Raw genomic sequence first — 17953 nt, 5'->3', positions numbered from 1 at the left:
TGTTCTTTACTGACTTGCTTGCTCAGCCTGCTCTCTTATAGAACCCAAGACTACCAGCCCAGAGATGGTCCCACCCGCAAGGGGCCTTTCCCCCTTCATCACCAATTGAGAAAATGCCTTACAGCTGGATCTCATGGAGGCATTTCCTCAACTGAAGCTCCTTTTTCTGTGATAACTCCAGCTGTGTCAAGTTGACACAAAACTAGCCAGTACACTGGGTCTTTCTCTTTCCTCTTGGCTCCATGGACCGCTTCTCTTGCCTGGCCCTGGTGGACTACATTCTCCTGAACTATGAGCCAAGCAAAACTGTCTGCCCTTATACTGCTTTTTGTCAGATATTTGATCAAAGTAACGAGGAGAGCCACCGCACCCAGCTCATGGATTGAAATTTTTTATGTCTACATTCTCTCTAACTGTGCTTGGTAACGGGCCTGCAATCCCAGTTGCTCAAGAGGATGGAAAATTTGGGGCTTTTCTGGACTCCAGAGTGAGTTCAAAGCCACCCTGGGTAACTTAGCAAGACCCTTTTCTTAAAACAACGTTTTAAAAATTTGGGGTGTGGCAAGATGACTCAGTGAATAAAGGTACCTGCCCCCAAAACCTGATGATTTAAATTCTATCCCTGAGCCCCACATGGTGGAAGGAGAGAATTTTCACATATTGTCCTCTGGCCCCCATATGTAATCTGTGGGGTAAGTACAACCACACACAGAGACATGTGATCAGCAAATAAATAGACCAACAAACATAAAAACAATAAAATAAGGCTTTATATTTTCTATCAAGATGGCTCAGCTGAGTTTATAGGCTTATGCTATCTTCTTGGCAATGTTGTTATTCTGAGACAGGGTCTCCCCTGTATATAATAGGCCAGCCTTGAACTTGCTACGTTGCCCAGGCTACCCTGAAACTCATGGTCGTCCTGCCTCTGCCTCTGCTGTGCTCGTTCCTGAATTTTACTCTGCTTGTATCTTTATATTCCATATCTCCTTTCTTTTCTTGCAGGATTAGGATTGCACCGAGAATCTCACACATGCTAAGTAAGTGCTTTACTCTAAGATGCATCCTTAGCCCTCTTCTTTCTTCTTTTTTATTTTTAGACAGGGTCTTATTAAATTGCTCGTGCTAAATGATAACAACTCCTCCTCCTCTTCCTCCTTCTTCTCCTTCTTTTTCTCTTTTTCTTCTTCTTCCTATTCTTCTCCTCTTCCTCTTCCTCTTCCTTCTCTTAAAATAGAACAAGGTTGAAAGACTCCAAAACTCCAAAACTCCCAAAGGGAGGCACTTACTCAAGCCTCGGGTCAGCCGCGCACCCAAGAAGACACTGAGACCGGTACTTAAGATGTATAGAGTAAGATTTAATTCAGCAACAACAAGAAAGCAGACAAAACAAACAAAAAGCACATATATACCAGATATCTGGGGCCGGACCTCATGCAGCAGGTGCAGAGGAGATCCGGCGATTAGCCCAAACTTTTCACAGGCTTTTATAGGAGAAGGGTAAGGGGGGGAGCAGGGCAGGGAAAATACAGTTTTTACGTCACTAAGTGATTCAACCAAGGGTTTTTCCAAAGTGCTTTTGCAACCGCGTCCCACACTTTGGCCATGTACTTGATTCATTGAAACTGAGGTTTTTACTCACACCCTTTATCTCAAAAATGTCCCTGGCACAGTCCTCAGTTGGGAGGGGTAGGACTGGGTTCGTTCCAGGAAACCCTTATCTCAGAAATGTCCGTCCCCGGAACAGTTTTCATTTGAGAGGGGGTCTGACTCTGGTGTGAGAGTTCAGAATGTACTCTGGGGTGAGAAGTTCTGGTGGTCAGTAATTTTCTTCTTTCATTCCCCCCTTCTTTTAGTAAATAATTCTAATCTTAGAATTTCAGATACTGCATAATGCACCAAATGAAAGACTCTATTTTAACATGGGAACAAAAACAGAACAAGAAGCATTAGTAAACAGAACTAGGCAGGGGCCCTTTTAGCGAGGCTTGAGGGTCTGGGCACGATGTAGGTGCACGTAGATCAGATCTCTGGCTGGAACTGGTGAGATGTCCTTGGGGTACCCAGCTCGTTCACTGTCTCAGCTGTTGGGATCCCTGGAGCAGTGTCGTCCATGTACTCAGTCCGATTTTTCCCAGTTGTGACCAGACCACCTGCAAGCCTTTTAACTTAGCATACAGATCATTATTATAACAACATAGGTTTAAACACATCATTTAAGACCATAATGGGCATAGGAGTTTCATAAAGGATCTTAAACAGAGTAAAACTGAATCAAGAGATAGGGCATAGGGAAGGAACACCAAGTCCATGCCAGTCTCCACGATTAATTTAGTCAAGGTCTGTCATAGAGTTTTAAACTAATTTTTATCTATCCTGAGCTCTGAGGTCTATACACACAATGTAATTTTTGACCTCTAAATGCTTGGCCACACCCTGACTTACCTGGGCAACAAAGCAGGGCTATTATCTGACACTATTGCTTTTGGCACTCTGAACCTTGGAAAAATTTTCTTCAATAATCTTCTTGATGACTATGTGAGCAGTCTCATTTATCCATTTTGAGAACGTTTTTTTCTCAGTAAAGTTTATTTCTCAGTTGATGTCAGGTCTGTCTTTTCAAGGGAGGACTAGTTTTCTTTCTTTCAGTTTTTACCATTTTCACTTGCTTTTTGTCCACCACTGCACTGCTGTCCCCGCCTTCCGCTTACCTTAGTCAAATCTGGCAAAGCCAGAGCGGGGGCTGCAAGCAGTGCTGCCCTTATGCTGTCAAAGGCTTTTTGGTGTTTTTCAGTCCAGGTGAATGGGACTTTTTCTTTCTGCAAAAGCCCACCGTCCCCAGAAACTCACGTACTTGGCGCGGGGTGGTGGGGGTTGGGATCAGCATCACAGTCTTTTTTCTGGCCTCGGTGAGCCACCGCTTTTCGTCGTCTCGGCACCTCGGTCTCTGCCTTTAGCCAACCGCAGGGCTTGGGTTAGTGCCAGGAGTTCATGTTTTCCAGAGCATTAGTCAGCCATCGGTCAGGGGGCTGAACCACACTTTTAGGGCATGTGCCAAGTTTTGTCTCAGAGTCAGTTTATCTGCGTCCTTGACCAGAAACCACTATGTGCAGACAAGCAGGTCATCTTACAGTCACCAGGTCTAATTTTCACAAGTATGCCACCGTGGGTCTTTTTCAGGGTCCCAATCTCTGAGTAAGAACCTCTTTAGCAATACTTTTGTTCTCAGTCACATCTAGGAGTCCCAAAGTTGGGGACAACATTAGGGCAGTCTCAATAGCATCTAAGGCCATCCAAGGTTGTTCTTTTTATTTTTCATACGAAGGGCTGTTTATCTTTTTAATTCAGCAAAACCTGGAATCCACAGTTTGCAAAGGCCTGCAGTGTCCAGGAACCTTTTAAACTTGCTTTGCATTGGTCAGTGGAGGAATATGAAACACAGTCTCTTTTTAGCTGCTTCAACAGGTAGGCCACCGGTCTCTTTTAAGGACTCAGCTTCTGTGTTAGCACCCCTTCTGCTATCTCTTTATTTTTAGCCACGAACAGGTGAAGGGTTTGGTCATGAGGGGGGGCTCCTCTTTTTTTTTTTTTAGGACAGTCTCTCACCCAGTGCTCTTCTTTTTCAACAGCAAACACTCTGATCTTTAGCCAAAAGCTTTCTTTTGTTGCCGGGTACTAAGTTTTCTAGTCTCCCTGACTTTTGTGACCAGCATTTCATTTCTCTTATCTTTTTTGAAAATTTTCTGGCTCCCTATTTCTTACAGATCATCTCTAAGTGCTAGTATTATTAGCAAGTGTCACTTTGCTAGGTTCTAGTCTTTGTCATTTATCTCTCTTTACTCCTGTTTCTTAACTGCAATGGAGATCTCATATAATGTCTCTCTTTCTATCTATATATATATATCCTTTTGTTCTCTTTCCTTTGAATGTTATCTAATTATTACATCTATATTCTGTCACTTAACTTTTTCATAGTTTACCTCTTTTTACTGTTAACCTATTTCTTCTGAGTCTGCTGAAGCTTTGCTCTCAGCTCTTTTTTTTCAGACCTCTATCCTTTTCTTAACTTCTATAACTTTTTATTACCTATTACCTAGGTCAGTTTGATGGGACACTAGTCCCACAGAGACGAGACCTCATCAGAGCCTGGCAGTTAGACCCATAGGTGTTCCTTACCTTGTATGTCTCCCTCACCGGAGCTTAGAACAAACTCACACAGCTCAGGGCAGTGCCTGAGAAGAGAAAACACATGGGGCAGAGAAGGGAGTGTAGCTCTTACATCTGGCTGCACACTGATATCTCAAAATGAACACAATTTTTTCTGTTTACAAGAGACAGGATACAGGGGGCAGGAGAATGAGCCTTTCTCCCACCCAGGAGGCAGGCAAAGGCTGAAAACAAATCCTTTGATGCGAAGAGCCCGGAGCGGAGTCTCCGCTGCGCGCCGGAATGCGGTGTAAACTCCTGGGAGTGGCAAACAAACGCTGGCAGGCAGGGGCTGCAATTTAACTATTTAACTACCTGATAGACACCTAGTGTTCTCTGCACTGTTTTCCCGCATGGCTTGAGCCCTTGGAGGCGGCGGCGGCGGGGGAGTGAGCACAAAGGAGTGTGGGCACGCACCCGTGCGCAGACTCTGGGGGGGAGCCAAATGAGGGACTGACGGCTGTAGTCGGCCCCTCCCCAGCTGTGGCAGGCTTTATGGCCACTCTAGGGCAACTCGCTCACGGGGCACAGACAGCCTCTGCTGCTGCTGTGCCTGCAGAACTCAGAACCTCAGCGCCACTGCTGCTATCAAAGCCCTACCCGCGCTGCCAAAGCCGGAAATTCTTAGCCCAGCTCTGCAATCTCAGAGCTCTTTTGAGCAGTCTGGGACTCACCAGCACTGAGTTTTTTTCCCTTTTTTTTCTTTTTAAAACTATTGCTGACAAATTTTGTCCTGACGTCAGTCCAAGTCTACAGTCGACAAAGGGTTAACACACACACACACACACACAGTCTTGTCACGTGACACAAACAAGCACACTCGTCCACGCTTGGACTTACACAACCAGCCAAACACTATTTTCTGACGGGGTCGGATTTCACATTGACTCTTTTTTCTGATAGGGGTGGGATTCCACATTCACTCCCGCTCTGGCAGAACACTCTCTCTCTCTTTCACTCTGCCAGGCAACAGCCAGGTCTTTTTAACTGTTCTGTACCCTGGGCACTCCTTCCAGGGTCTCCCTTGGAACATCTTTTTTGGGGTGCAGATTGTGAGGCCATAGACAGTCGTCCTCTCACAGCCACTGCCAGAATAAACCCACAATCTCAGAATACACAAATGCAGCAGTTCCACACCTACACACCCAGCAGACTGTCCCATTTCTAGAATAATAGCAGACACGACAAAAGCAGACACAAGACTTGAGACACTACAGGCAACTTACAGAATCAGATGGCCTCTCCAAGGCCGACAGATTGAGACCTTCCTGGTCTCCAGTGGGGTCCACCAAGCGTCCTTGGTCCTCCCCTATCTCACCTGGGACGTCTCCCAGGGGCAGATCGGACGGTGGGCACCTGAGCACGTCTACTCTTACCCACTTCGCATTCCCTCCCGGAGTGCGATCTCTGGTGCTCTTACTGAGCACAGAGCGTCACGCAAAACCAGAACAGCGATCGCTCATACAGAATGGCCTTCCTGGCCTCTCAGAAATTAACAGAACACAGACACCAGACCAAAGCAGAACAGTAAATCTTACTTCTGAGTGGGTCCAGGACTTCTGGGTAGACGCGCTGATTCCCGGCCAATGCACCAAATGAAAGACTCCAGAACTCCAAAACTCCCAAAGGGAGGCACTTACTCAAGCCTCGGGTCAGCCGCGCACCCAAGAAGACACTGAGACCGGTACTTAAGATGTATAGGGAGTAAGATTTAATACAGCAACGACAAGAAAGCAAACAAAACAAACAAAAAGCACATATACCAGATATCTGGGGTCGGACCTCATGCAGCCTGCAAGGTGCAGAGGAGATCCGGCCCCTAGCCCAAATTTTCACAGGCTTTTATAAGAGGAGGGCAAGGGGGGGAGCAGGGCAGGGAAAATACAGTTTTTACGTCACTAAGTGATTCAACCAAGGGTTTTTCCAAAGTGCTTTTGCAACCGCGTCCCACACTTTGGCCATGTACTTGATTCATTGAAACTGAGGTTTTTACTCACACCCTTTATCTCAAAAATGTCCCTGGCACAGTCCTCAGTTGGGAGGGGTAGGACTGGGTTCGTTCCAGGAAACCCTTATCTCAGAAATGTCCGTCCCCGGAACAGTTTTCATTTGAGAGGGGGTCTGACTCTGGTGTGAGAGTTCAGAATGTACTCTGGGGTGAGAAGTTCTGGTGGTCAGTAATTTTCTTCTTTCAAGGTAACAAGACCAATTATTAGGTTCAGTTTGCGGTTTATTTAGTGACTTACTTAAAGCACTGGCTGTACTGCTTGCTTCTAAGCATGATGTCACTTGCAACCTGGAACAGATTGACCTGGAGAAACTGCTGAAACAACAGGCCGTTGCCCTTAACAACCTGACCAGTCTTACTCTCTGGCTCACTCCACCTTGTGGTCTTGGATATAAAATGAGAATACAATCTGGGCCTGAAATTTAGGCCTTATAGGAGTTTACCTGGCCTCGACCCACTGGTGACACCTCCTCTTCCACTCCCACCGGTGTCAGAGTGCTTATCCAGAAAGAGTCCCTGGGAAGCCCCCTTCTTCTGCTGCTTTTAGAGAGTCTCATCATGTAGCCTTGGCTCACCTGGAATGTGTAGACCAGGCATTAAAGAGCAATCCTCTTGCCTCAGACTCCTGAGGATTTGTAATCACAAGCCTGCGCCACCTGGTCCAGCTTAGAGTATAATTATTGTCATATATACACACATACACATATGCTTGGGTCTTGGATTTTGTTTTGTTATAAATATAATCTGCTAACCTGTGTCTTTTTTAGGAATGTTTAGAATATTTCATCTTTAATATGATTATGGCTATGGTAGGGTTTAAAGAATCATTTTAGTATTTTTTAAATTAGAATTTTTACTGTGTATTGAATTCATGTCTGGTGCCTGCAGATGTCAGAAGAGGGTGTCAAGGGGCTGGAGAGATGGCTCAGTGGTTAAGAATACTGACAGCTCTTCTAAGGATCCTGAGTTCAATTCCCAGCAACCCCATGGTGGCTCACAACCATCTGTAATGAAATCTGATGTCCTCTTCTGGTGTGTTTGAAGACAGTTACACTGTACTCATATACATAAAATAAATAAATAAATCTTTAAAAAATAAAAACACTGACTGCTCTTCCAGAGGACCCGTCTTCAGTTCCAACTCTCTCACACAGATATACATATAGGCAAAACACCAGTGTGCATAAAAATATAAATAAATAAATAAATGAAGAGGAGAAGGAGGAGGAAGAGGGGGAGGAGCAGGAGGAGGAATCAAATCCCCTGGAGCTGGAGTTCCGGGTGGCTGTGTACCACCAGCTCCTGAACCAGGGTCTCCAGAAGAGCATCAAGTGCTCATAACTGCTGGATTCTCTCTCCAGCGGGCTGGACTGAGCCAAGTCCTCCCACATCAATTATTAATCAAGACAATGCCCATAGGCCAGAGTGATGGAGGCAGTTCTTCAGTTGAGTGTCCCTCTCCCCAGTGACTCTAGGCCTTGTCAACTTCATGGTACTAACTCATCAAGACATTACCTTTGGGTGAAGTGTTCTAAATTTAGACCAAATTTGTTGCTTGTGTTTTCCAACTTTCCTATGAATTCCCAATTTTAAAAAAAAAATGTTTTTTTTGTCTACCCAATCTATCAGTCATTGAAAGAAGTATTCAATATGCCACCACAATACTGCAGTTGTGTGTATGTTCCCTTTTAATCTTTCAGCTGTTACTCTCTCTCTCTCTCTCTGAGGCTATGCTTCTAAGAAGCTGGATTTTGCTGATCATTTTAATTAGACCCCCAACTTCTTGTCTGAGGATAAGGTTGAATTTGTGGCTCTGCCTTCCTAGGGTGCTAGGATTACAGGAAGGCACTGTCATACCTGGTTTATGCAGCCCTGGGGCTTCATGTAGGCCTTCTGCCAACCAAACTATCTCCCCATCCCTGGATCTTATTTCTTTAATGCGATTTGAGAATCTTTTAGTGTAGTGCTTAATCTAGTCACGTTTAATAGGACCGAAACCAATACTATACGGAACCATTTCTGCCGTGTCTTGTACATTCCATTTGTCTTTTTCATTTTTTTTAAAGATTTTTAAAAATCGTGTAAACTGAACATTGGTGGCGCATACCGTTAGTCCCTGCACTCGGGAGGCAGAGGCAGGTGGACCTCCGTGAGTTGGAGGCCCACCTGGTCTACAGAACTAGTTCCAGGTCAGCCAAGGCTACACAAAGAGACCCTGTCTTAACCCCCCCCACACACACACACAGTTTGTGGATCTGAGTGGGGTTTTGTTCTTTTGAGTAGAGCTCCCACTCAGAGCTCCAAAGGTGTCCAATTACAAGCACCTGTGAGCGGCTTTGGCAGGTGCTGGGAACCAAGCTCTGGTCTTCCACGAGAGCAGCCTGTGCTCTTAAACCACTGGCCTAGCTCTCCAGGCCCTGTCCCATCTTTTCTCTCTTGCTTTTCTTAACTTCTTTTGCATTAACTGGGTCCTTCATTCCTGTCTGTCTGTCTGTCTTCCCTCCCTTCCTCCCTTTGTTCTTTCTATCACGGTGAGTGTTTGTGACAGGGCGACCTCAAGCTCACTATATAGCTCCTGTTGGACTTGAGCTCAAGACAGCAACCCTCCTCAGCCTCCCACATGCTGAGATCTCAGGCCTAACCCAGCTTTTTCAATAAAAATGTAGTGAGATATTACTATGTCTTGGTGCCAACCTACATAACATGGAGAGACAAGGAAAGGCTGGGCTGCTTGGTAGCAGAGCATGTGCTAAGCACATGAAGCCGGTGATTTGATTCCCAGGTTAAAAAAAAAAAAAAAGTAAACAAAGAGAGAGAGAACCTTGGCAACAAAGAGAAAATTAGTCACAAGGTCTTATCTCTGGAGTTGACACCAGTTCATTAGTAAAGACAGTGTGTCAGGCACGCGTTCTCCTGCATCCGGATAGCCATCCTCGTGACTCAGGCAGCAAGCTGCAATTTGGAAAGTCCTTGAGGAAAGTTCCCGAGAAAGGCATATAGGTCCGAGCCCTTCAGAGAGTCTTTATAACCGGTCTCCTCCGGCATGCGCACACGGGGCTCCCGTCTTAACCTCCAGGCATGCGCACACAGGGCTCCTGTCTTAACCTCCTGGCTGTGCTGCTTTGTGTTTTCAGAGGTGACACGTCACTCCACTGTCATTCTGTCAACTTTCACACCAGACGATCATGTTTCCAAAAATAGAGGCCAACCTAACCCCTCTGAGCCTCCAGCCTCTTTCATTAAAGAAAAAAGAATATTGGGCTGACTGGGTGGCTCAGCAGGTCAGGGTGCCTGCCGCCAAGCCTGAGTTCAGCCCTCTGGACTCGAACCAGTTCCCACAGGTTTGTCCTCTGGCTTTCAGACACACACACACACACACATACACACACACACACACACACACACACACAGAGAGAGAGAGAGAGAGAGAGAGAGAGAGAGAGAGAGAGAGAGAGAGAGAATAGATAGATAAGCAGATAGATGATAGATAGGAAAGAAGAGAGAGAGAGAGAAGAGGGAGAGGAGAGGAGAGGAGAGGAGAGGAGAGGAGAGGAGAGGAGAGGAGAGGAGAGGAGAGGAGAGGAGAGGAGAGGAGAGGAGAGGAGAGTCGAGTCAGGTCAGGCAGCGGTAGTGCATACCTTTAATCCCAACACTAGAGATGCAGAAGCAGGCAGGATCTCTAAGTTTGAGGCCTCCATGATCTACATAGTGAGTTCTAGAACAGCCAGGGCTACATAGAGAAACTCTGTCTCAAAACAAAACAAAAACAAAACGTAAGAATATATAGAAATATATATGTGTGCATGATATAAATAAAAAAGAATATTCTCAAATTGCAAAGTTAACCCTTTTGCTGCAAGTACTGATCTAAATGAGGTTTGGGTGTCTTTTTGGTTCTAGAAGTCAATGGGACTTTTCTGCTCACTACATCAGTACAGCCCCGCTTGTCCCACTTAAGGATTTTATAGTAAATAGTGTAAAATTTGAACAAATGCCACTTTGTCATTCAGCTTGCCTCAGAAGGGCTGTAAGTGCAGCTGGCCTTGAGGGCAGCAGTGAGTGAACTCACAGAATGCTTCTCTTGACAATGGACAGCGCTGGCCCTGGGGGTTCAGACACAGTCACAGTCACAGTCCTTGCTCCTCCACAGTTACAGATTCACCTTGTGCCACCCTGGGACTATGTGAGGCCTGAAGCAGGTGGCTCCAGCTTCATCCCTTCCTTCAACAGCTGTCCTCCCTGCCTCACTTCAGATGTGTCCACAAGTCCCTGTCAGGTTTGGTTTGGTTTGGTTTGGTTTGGTTTGGTTTGGTTTGGTTTGGTTTGGTTTTTCAAGACAGGGTTTCTTTGTGTAGCCCGGGCTGTCCTGGAACTCACTCTGTAGACCAGGCTGGCCTTGAACTCAGAAATCCGCCTGCCTCTGCCTCCCAAGTGCTGGGATTAAAGGTGTGCACCACTACTGCCCAGCTAGTCCCTGTCATGTTAATGAGCACTCATACCAGCTGACATGATCTTGGACAAACTCCCTCAGTCCAGTTTATTCTGCGGGACATTCTTAAGCGGTTTCATTTTTTTTTTTAAAGATTTATTTATTTATTATATGTAAGTACACTGTAGCTGTCTTCAGACACTCCAGAGGAGGGCGCCAGATCTCGTTACGGATGGTTGTGAGCCACCATGTGGTTGCTGGGATTTGAACTCTGGACCTTCGGAAGAGCAGTCGGGTGCCCTTACCCACTGAGCCATCTCACCAGCCCAAGCGGTTTCATTTTATTTGTTTGTTTTGCCATGTTGGGGATTAAACCCAGGGCCCAGTATATGCTCAGTAAGCATTGTGCCGCTGAACTAGACACATCCTACCCTCAGCATTCTACAGTCTACCTCTGCACCAGGTTATCTATGGACTCTCTGCTAACGGCCCAGGCCTTGTCTCCCCTTCTTCCCAGCCGCAGAAACTGCCTACATTGACTGTAGCTGTTCCTTCTCTTTCCATTCCTTCTGTCAGTCTGCAGACACAGCTCTCCTTAAGGTCACAGTGCTTTCTGTATTGTTAAACTCAAGGTGAACCTCTTGGTCCTGTGCGTGTGTGTGTTTGTGTGTGTGCTAGTGTGTATATGTGAGTGTGTGTCTGTGTGCATACGTGTGAGTATGTGCATATGTGTGAGGGTGTGTATATCTGTGTGTGAGGGTGTGTGAGTGTTTTATCTGTGTGTATATGTGTGAGAGTGTGTGTCTGTATGAGTGTGTGTGTATCTGTGAGTATGTCTGTGTGTGAATATGTGTGTATGTGAGTGTGTACACGTGTGGGGGCAGGGAACTCAGATCATCCATAAGATCAGTGAATGCTTTTAACCTCTGAGCCATCCCTTAGCCCCTGGTCCTTCCTCCTTGCCCCAACCTGACATCCTGTTTCCACATCTGAGCATCCCTCTCTTGTGACTCTCCCTTCAGTTCTGTGCACACACTTTGATCCTTGGCTTGGTTTTGCCTCCACTTCTTTCCAGCCTTCTCACCCACAGTTACATGCTGGGTCCTGAGGCTGGGCCTGTCCTCTCGACCTATTCCTGCTCCCAGACCTCGCCTTCATACACACAGCTTTCATTCTTGTCTCTGTTAATTTCCCCAAGTTTGTATTTCTACGTTAGACCCACACACCCAGCTGTCTATTACACAGTCGACATGGGCAGCTCAAAGGTACCACGGACCAACGGGCCCAAAGTCACTCAGGTGCACTCCCCACACCTGCTGCTCTTCTGGGAGTTCTCCTCACAAATGGCACCACCTGCCCCCCAATTACTGAAACTGAGGCAGGATAGAAAGACAAGGAGAGTTAAGGGGGCATGAGAAAGAAGCCCCTTATCCCGAGTCTACTTAGAATTCAGTCCAATTAACAGACTTTGATGCAAAGTTTGCCTACATTGAGACAGTATTCTTTTAATTTAGAAATATACGGAAGTAGCAATGAACTGTGCTGAAGGCCCAAGCGTCTATGGCCAAGCATGGCCTTGCTTTGTTGCCAGCTATAAACCCGCAACTCTCCAGGAAGTTCGTAAGGAAGACTATAAACTCTATTTACAGTAAAAGACAAGCTGTAACCCCCTGGTGCCGCCTCTGGGAACTCTACAGAACTCATCAGACCATAGTGTTGCTCGAGACACCCGAGGAACCACCCTGTTATCCCATTTACCCAAAAAGGAAGAAAAGTTCCTTAGCAACCGGGTGCACTGAAGCCACCAAAATCTCAAAAATGGCTACTGCTAAGCACAGAAGGTGACTCTCTCCAGAAGCTCATGCCGGGACTTGGGCATATACTGTCTTTTCTCTAAAGGCCTCTTTCTAGTAGCACTCATGCTTTAAAGTATGTTGAAACTCTCCTGCCCCCTTTCTTTGAGACAGGGCCTGTGGTCTAGGCTGCCTTGAACTTGCTGGGTAGCAAGGGTGACGCTGAATTCCTGATCCTTCTGCCTTCACATTCCAAGTGTTGGGATGACAGGTGTGCATGACAACAAGACCTGTCCTTTTCTATCTATCTGTCTATCTATCCATCCATCTGTCTATCATCTATCTATCCATCCATCTGTCTATTATCTATCTATGTATCTATCCATCCATCCATCCATCCATTTATTATCTATTTATCTACCTATCTACCCATCCATCCATCTATCTATCTATCTCCCTACGTATATGTGTTCACATGTGTGTGGGTACAGGTGCATATATATATAAGCACATGTGTATAACATATGTTTGGAGATTTAAGGTTGATGTTGAATGTCTTCCTCAGTCCCTTCGTGGAGACCTTATATACGGAAACAGGACCTCTCACTGAACTCCCTCCATTCTCGCTAGTTGTCTGGCCAGCTTGCTCCAGCAACTCCCTATATTGGGGCTATGGGAGGCTGAGACCCACACCTACCTTTTACATGGGTTCTAGGGCTCCCAGCTCTGGTTCTCATGCCTGGAAGCACTTTGCCTGATAAACCATCTTCCTAACCCGAATCTCTTCAATTATTGTCTTATGTAAATTTTGAGTGTTTTTACCTGCATATATGTTTGTATATCAAATGCATACCTGGTGCCCATAGAGGCCAGAAGAGGGCATCAGATCTCTGGAACTGAAGTTTTAGCTGGTTTTGAGCCTGCCACGTGGGTGCTGAGAATCGAACCTGGGTCTCTGGAAGAGCAGCCAGTGCTCTTAATCATGGAATCATCTTTCTAACTCAGAAGCCTTTTCTCAATAAGGTCCAAATCTGCTTCATACTAACTCATCCTGAAATTATTTTCTGTAGTGAAATCAAGAATCCTTGCTTTAGCCAGGATGTAGTGGCACACTCAGGAGGCAGAGGCAGGGAGATCTCTGAGTTCAAGGCCAGCCTGCTCTACAGTGCTAGTTCCAGGGCAGCCAAGGCTACACAAAGAAACCCTGTCTTGAAAAACCAAACCAAACAAAAAAGAATCCTTGCTCCACCTGCAGTAGAGCTCTAGGAAAGAACTCAGGCTGCCTCAGGTGGGGAGTGCTGGCCCCGCTTTACAGCTGTTGACAAAACCAGGAACCTGGACTTATCCGAAATTCTTTTCTTCATCAGTCCCCTATACTGCCTATCAAACCTATGACCAACTCCTATCCTTAAATAGCTCTAAGCTGCCCCCTTCTAACTCCCTCTGCTCAGACTCTATCCTAGGCTGCTTCCTTATTTCATCCTGGCTACAGTAGTGATCTCCTCGCTGATGTGCCTACTGTCAGCTAGCGATTGATTCTGAGAACAAATTTGACCACACCAGACTACATATTAAACCTTCGCGGTTTCCTAGTGGTTTTAGGCAAAAACAAAATATGGCCTGGACCCTGCAGATCCCGCCAGGACCCTGCGGAGCCCCTCCTAGTCGCTGGCTCCTTGGTTGCTTTGATTCCCTTCCCGCCTGCCCATGTACTTCTTTCCCACCGCAGGGCCTTTGCACTTCCTGTTTAGTTAGTTAGGTCTCTACTAACTATACTATACTTCCTTGTTTTGTTTTGTTTCTTGGCTGAGACATATTTTGATTATATAGCATAAACTTGACTTTTTTGTTTGTTGCTTTTTGGTCTCTGAGTCAGGGTTTCACTGTGTATCACTGTCTATCCTGGCTGGCTTTGTAAACCACAATGGCCTCGAACTCAGAGAGCTTTGCCTGCATGGAAGTAAGGGTGTGGTGTTGGACTCAGTTGCTTCTTACCTGGGCATGCTACTTCTCCTCTCTGACTCTCCTGCCTCCACCTCCAGGGCTGGATAACAAGTGTATGCCACCATGGTCAGACTATGCGGTGCTGGGGAATCAAACCTGGGACCTTGTGCATGCCAGGCAAACACTCTACCAAGGGAGCTACATTGCCAACCCCATCAAGTGTTGCCATTGCAGATATCATACTACTATATCTAGCTGAGCCTGTCTGAGTTTTTATACACCATAAATGTAAAAATGTATGATTTTATAGTGTGGCTAAATCAAAAGCCACTGCAAACAGGACTGACTGCCCTGGATTGTGACTCAGTGCCCCCATCCATAGTCAACTGTGCCTCGTGCCCAAGCTGACGAAGACAATGCAAGGGAATAGTGAAGCTCTCCGCCACCGAGGCAGCAAATCAGCGTTTCATTACTCATCGCACCACCTTTACCCACTCTGACCCTCACTCTTCTCAGACATGACATGGGCTAACACCGTCCAATGAGGTAGTCTAAGGAAAGGCCATTTCGTCCTCTTCTTACAGAGCTTGGCAGGGGCTGTCCACTCAGTGTGATTTTGTGACTCAGAAGAAAACATTCTTTCCCTATTTTGGTAATTCCAGCTCTGCTCATACTTGTGCGAGCAGAGATGTGAGCATACCCAGAGACAACGGGCTGTTAGGGTTGTCAGTGGAGGAGAGGATTAATGGCCTTTTCTTTTTCAATCTGTGTACACTCATGAAGCTTCCAGGATCTCCAGCTACTATTTTTCTTATGGGAAATTATTCTGTGGCTCTGGAAGTGCGTGCTGGGGGTGGGGGCAGCTGGAGGAATAGATGGTCCAGGCTGCTTTTAGTTCATTCTATCCTGTGCTATAGTCCATCAGCTGAGTTTAGTTCACCTCACCCATCCTCTGCTTCCAATTTTGAGCTACGGAATTTACAAGCTTAGAAAGTTGTTGTTGGGGCTGGTGAGATGGCTCAGTGGGTAAGAGCACCCGACTGCTCTTCCGAAGGTCCAGAGTTCAATTCCCAGCAACCACATGGTGGCTCACAACCATCCACAACAAGATCTGACTCCCTCTTCTGGAGTGTCTGAAGACAGCTACAGTATACTTACATATATTAATAAAATAAATCTTAAAAAAAAAAAAAAAAAAGAAAGTTGTTGTTTGGGCTGCACGCCTTTAAATCCCAGAACTGGAGAGGCACAGGCAGGCTGATCTGTGTGAGTTCCAGGCTAGCCTGGTGTACAGAGAGAGTTCCAGGACAGCAGAAAGAAAGTTGTTTGGGGGATGGGATGGTATTGTACTTGTCTAGCCTGCACAAAGCACTGGGTTTTATCCCCAGCACCACAGAGAATGGAGGTGCTGGCACACACCCATAATCCCAGGACTCCTGGGGATCAGAAGTTCAGGGTCATGTGATCAATGTTATTGCCCAACCGCACAGGGAATTTGAGGCCAACCTGAGCTGAACACACTGTCTCAAAAAACAAAAACAAAAACAAAAAAACAAACTACAGGGGACTGGAGAGATGGCTCAGTGGTTACGAGCACCGACTGCTCTTCCAGAGGTCCTGAGTTCAAATCCCAGCAACCACATAGTGGTGTATAACCATCTGTAATGGGATCTCATGCCCTCTTCTGGTGTGTCTGAAGACAGCAACAGTGTTCTCATATACATCAAATAAATAAATAAATCTTAAAACAAAACAAAACAAAAAAAACTACAAACAAGCCATGTTGCCTTTTGCTTTTAAGGGAAGATTTGGTTTTGCTCCATACAAACTTAGGAAATTTGATCAGCCATGGGAATTTTCACAGGTCAACTTGACCGGACTTAAGGTTAGAACTGCTAAACTCTTAAACAGAATTTTGGAATCCTGTGTTTAGGATGTATCTCAGTGTTGGAGTTTGCTTGACCTGCACCCTTGAAGCCTTAGGTTTAGTATCTACATGAGTGGGAGAAGTGGAGATTGGAAAGGGAGAGAGAAATCAAGATCGATCACTTTTTCCCCCATGTCTAAGGTGAGCTCACTTGAAGGAACACCTTGACCTGAGCAACAGTAAGGGTATTTAACATATTTATTGATTACGCCAGGGAGACTGCTCATACATTTTCCTGGAGAAATATTGACCCGCTTGATTGCATGGTACTTCCCCAGACCTCTCGGAGAACTTTATGCAATAATACCATAACACCTTGTTAAAATTTAAAAAATTCTGTAAAGTATCCAGCCTCAGGGGTTTGAGCTGAGAGATTGTAGGCACGCGTTTCCAGATTTCAGCCTCTCTTGTCCCCAGCTCAGCTTTTTTCTATCATTTGTCTTGTGTCCTGTGTGGGCACAGATGAGCCTGGCTAAGACTCAGAGACGCCTTGGGGCCCCTATCGAGACATCAGCACCTCGGACAGTAACACCACCCCTGGGAAGCGGGCCAAAGGAATTTGCTCAAGTGCAGGACTATTTTTCCTAGCTATAGAGAGGCTTACACAAGGAAGCTTGCCTGGGAAAAGCAACCGATTGTTTTCTGATGTTAAAAACACAAGGTTTAAGGTGGGGGTGGGGTGGGGGGACAGTTAATGTGGTCTGAGTAGAAGAAGCAAATGTGTTTCTTATCTTTTTCCACCAGCCGGTGTCAGCGCTTCTCCTCTGACATTATTAAAAGCCTGGCAGGTACTTTGAATGTTTGTTTCCATCGAGTTTCCTTGCCGCTTTAATCTGCAAACACCCCTGGCTTATTTCCTTTCCCAGGTGTTGTATGTTGCCTAGCCACTACATTTTCCCAGCCTCGCCTGCCCAGCAACCAGGTAAATGGATAAGGTAGGTTATGAGTGTGCAGGGCCTTCCCACTGGAATCCTGTCTGCTCTAGTCATTTTAAAAAGAGACATGCTCAAGCCACGAGTGGATCCCAGGGGATGAAAGAGAGGCACAGCAAGGTGTCCTCTTCACTGCCGAGTGAAGTCAGGCCTGCCCTTGATGTGATCAAGCCTTCCAAGAGGGGTGGGCTCACAGTAAAAAAAAAAAAAAAATTAAAAAGAAGAAAAGAGATTAAGCCTTTTGTAGGAGATTGGTTTCTTTGAGACATGGTTTCTCTAGTCTTGGCTTGGCTGTCCTAGAACTTGCTCTGTAGACCAGGCTAGCCTTGAACTCTGTCTTAGTCAGGGTTTCTATTCCTGCACAAATATCATGACCAAAAAGCAAATTGGGGAGGAAAGGGTTTATTCAGCTTACACTTCCATACTGCTGTTTATCACCAAGGAAGTCAGGACTGGAACTCACACAGGGCAGGAAGCAGAAGCTGATGCTGAGGCCATGGAGGGATGTTACTTACTGGCTTGCTTCCCCTGGCTTGCTCAGCTTGCTTTCTTATAGAATCCAAGACTACCAGCTGGATCTCATGGAGGCATTTCCTCAAGGGAGGCTCCTTTCTCTATGATAACTCCAGCGTGTGTCAAGTTGACACAAAACCAGCCAGCCCAAACTCACAGAGAATCTTCCGTCTCTGCCTCCCGAGTACTGGGATCAAAGAT

General features: G+C 46.0%; 1 long non-coding RNA gene across 1 annotated transcript; it reads right to left on the bottom strand.

Annotated features, from left to right (window-relative positions):
- Positions 1 to 1337: 1337 nt before the first annotated feature.
- On the bottom strand, positions 1338 to 6394 carry LOC147001276 (uncharacterized). Its single transcript, XR_015045242.1, has 2 exons — positions 5989 to 6394; positions 1338 to 1431 (listed from the first exon to the last, which is right to left on the bottom strand). It is a non-coding gene; the product is annotated as an uncharacterized LOC147001276 (long non-coding RNA).
- Between the last annotated feature and the right edge of the window lie 11559 nt (positions 6395 to 17953).

The sequence above is a fragment of the Mus caroli genome, unplaced genomic scaffold (genome assembly GCF_978045245.1).
Source record: "Mus caroli unplaced genomic scaffold, Mus_caroli_1 scaffold_14, whole genome shotgun sequence".
Lineage (NCBI taxonomy): Eukaryota > Metazoa > Chordata > Mammalia > Rodentia > Muridae > Mus > Mus caroli.
This window is presented reverse-complemented; position numbering and strand designations above follow the sequence as displayed.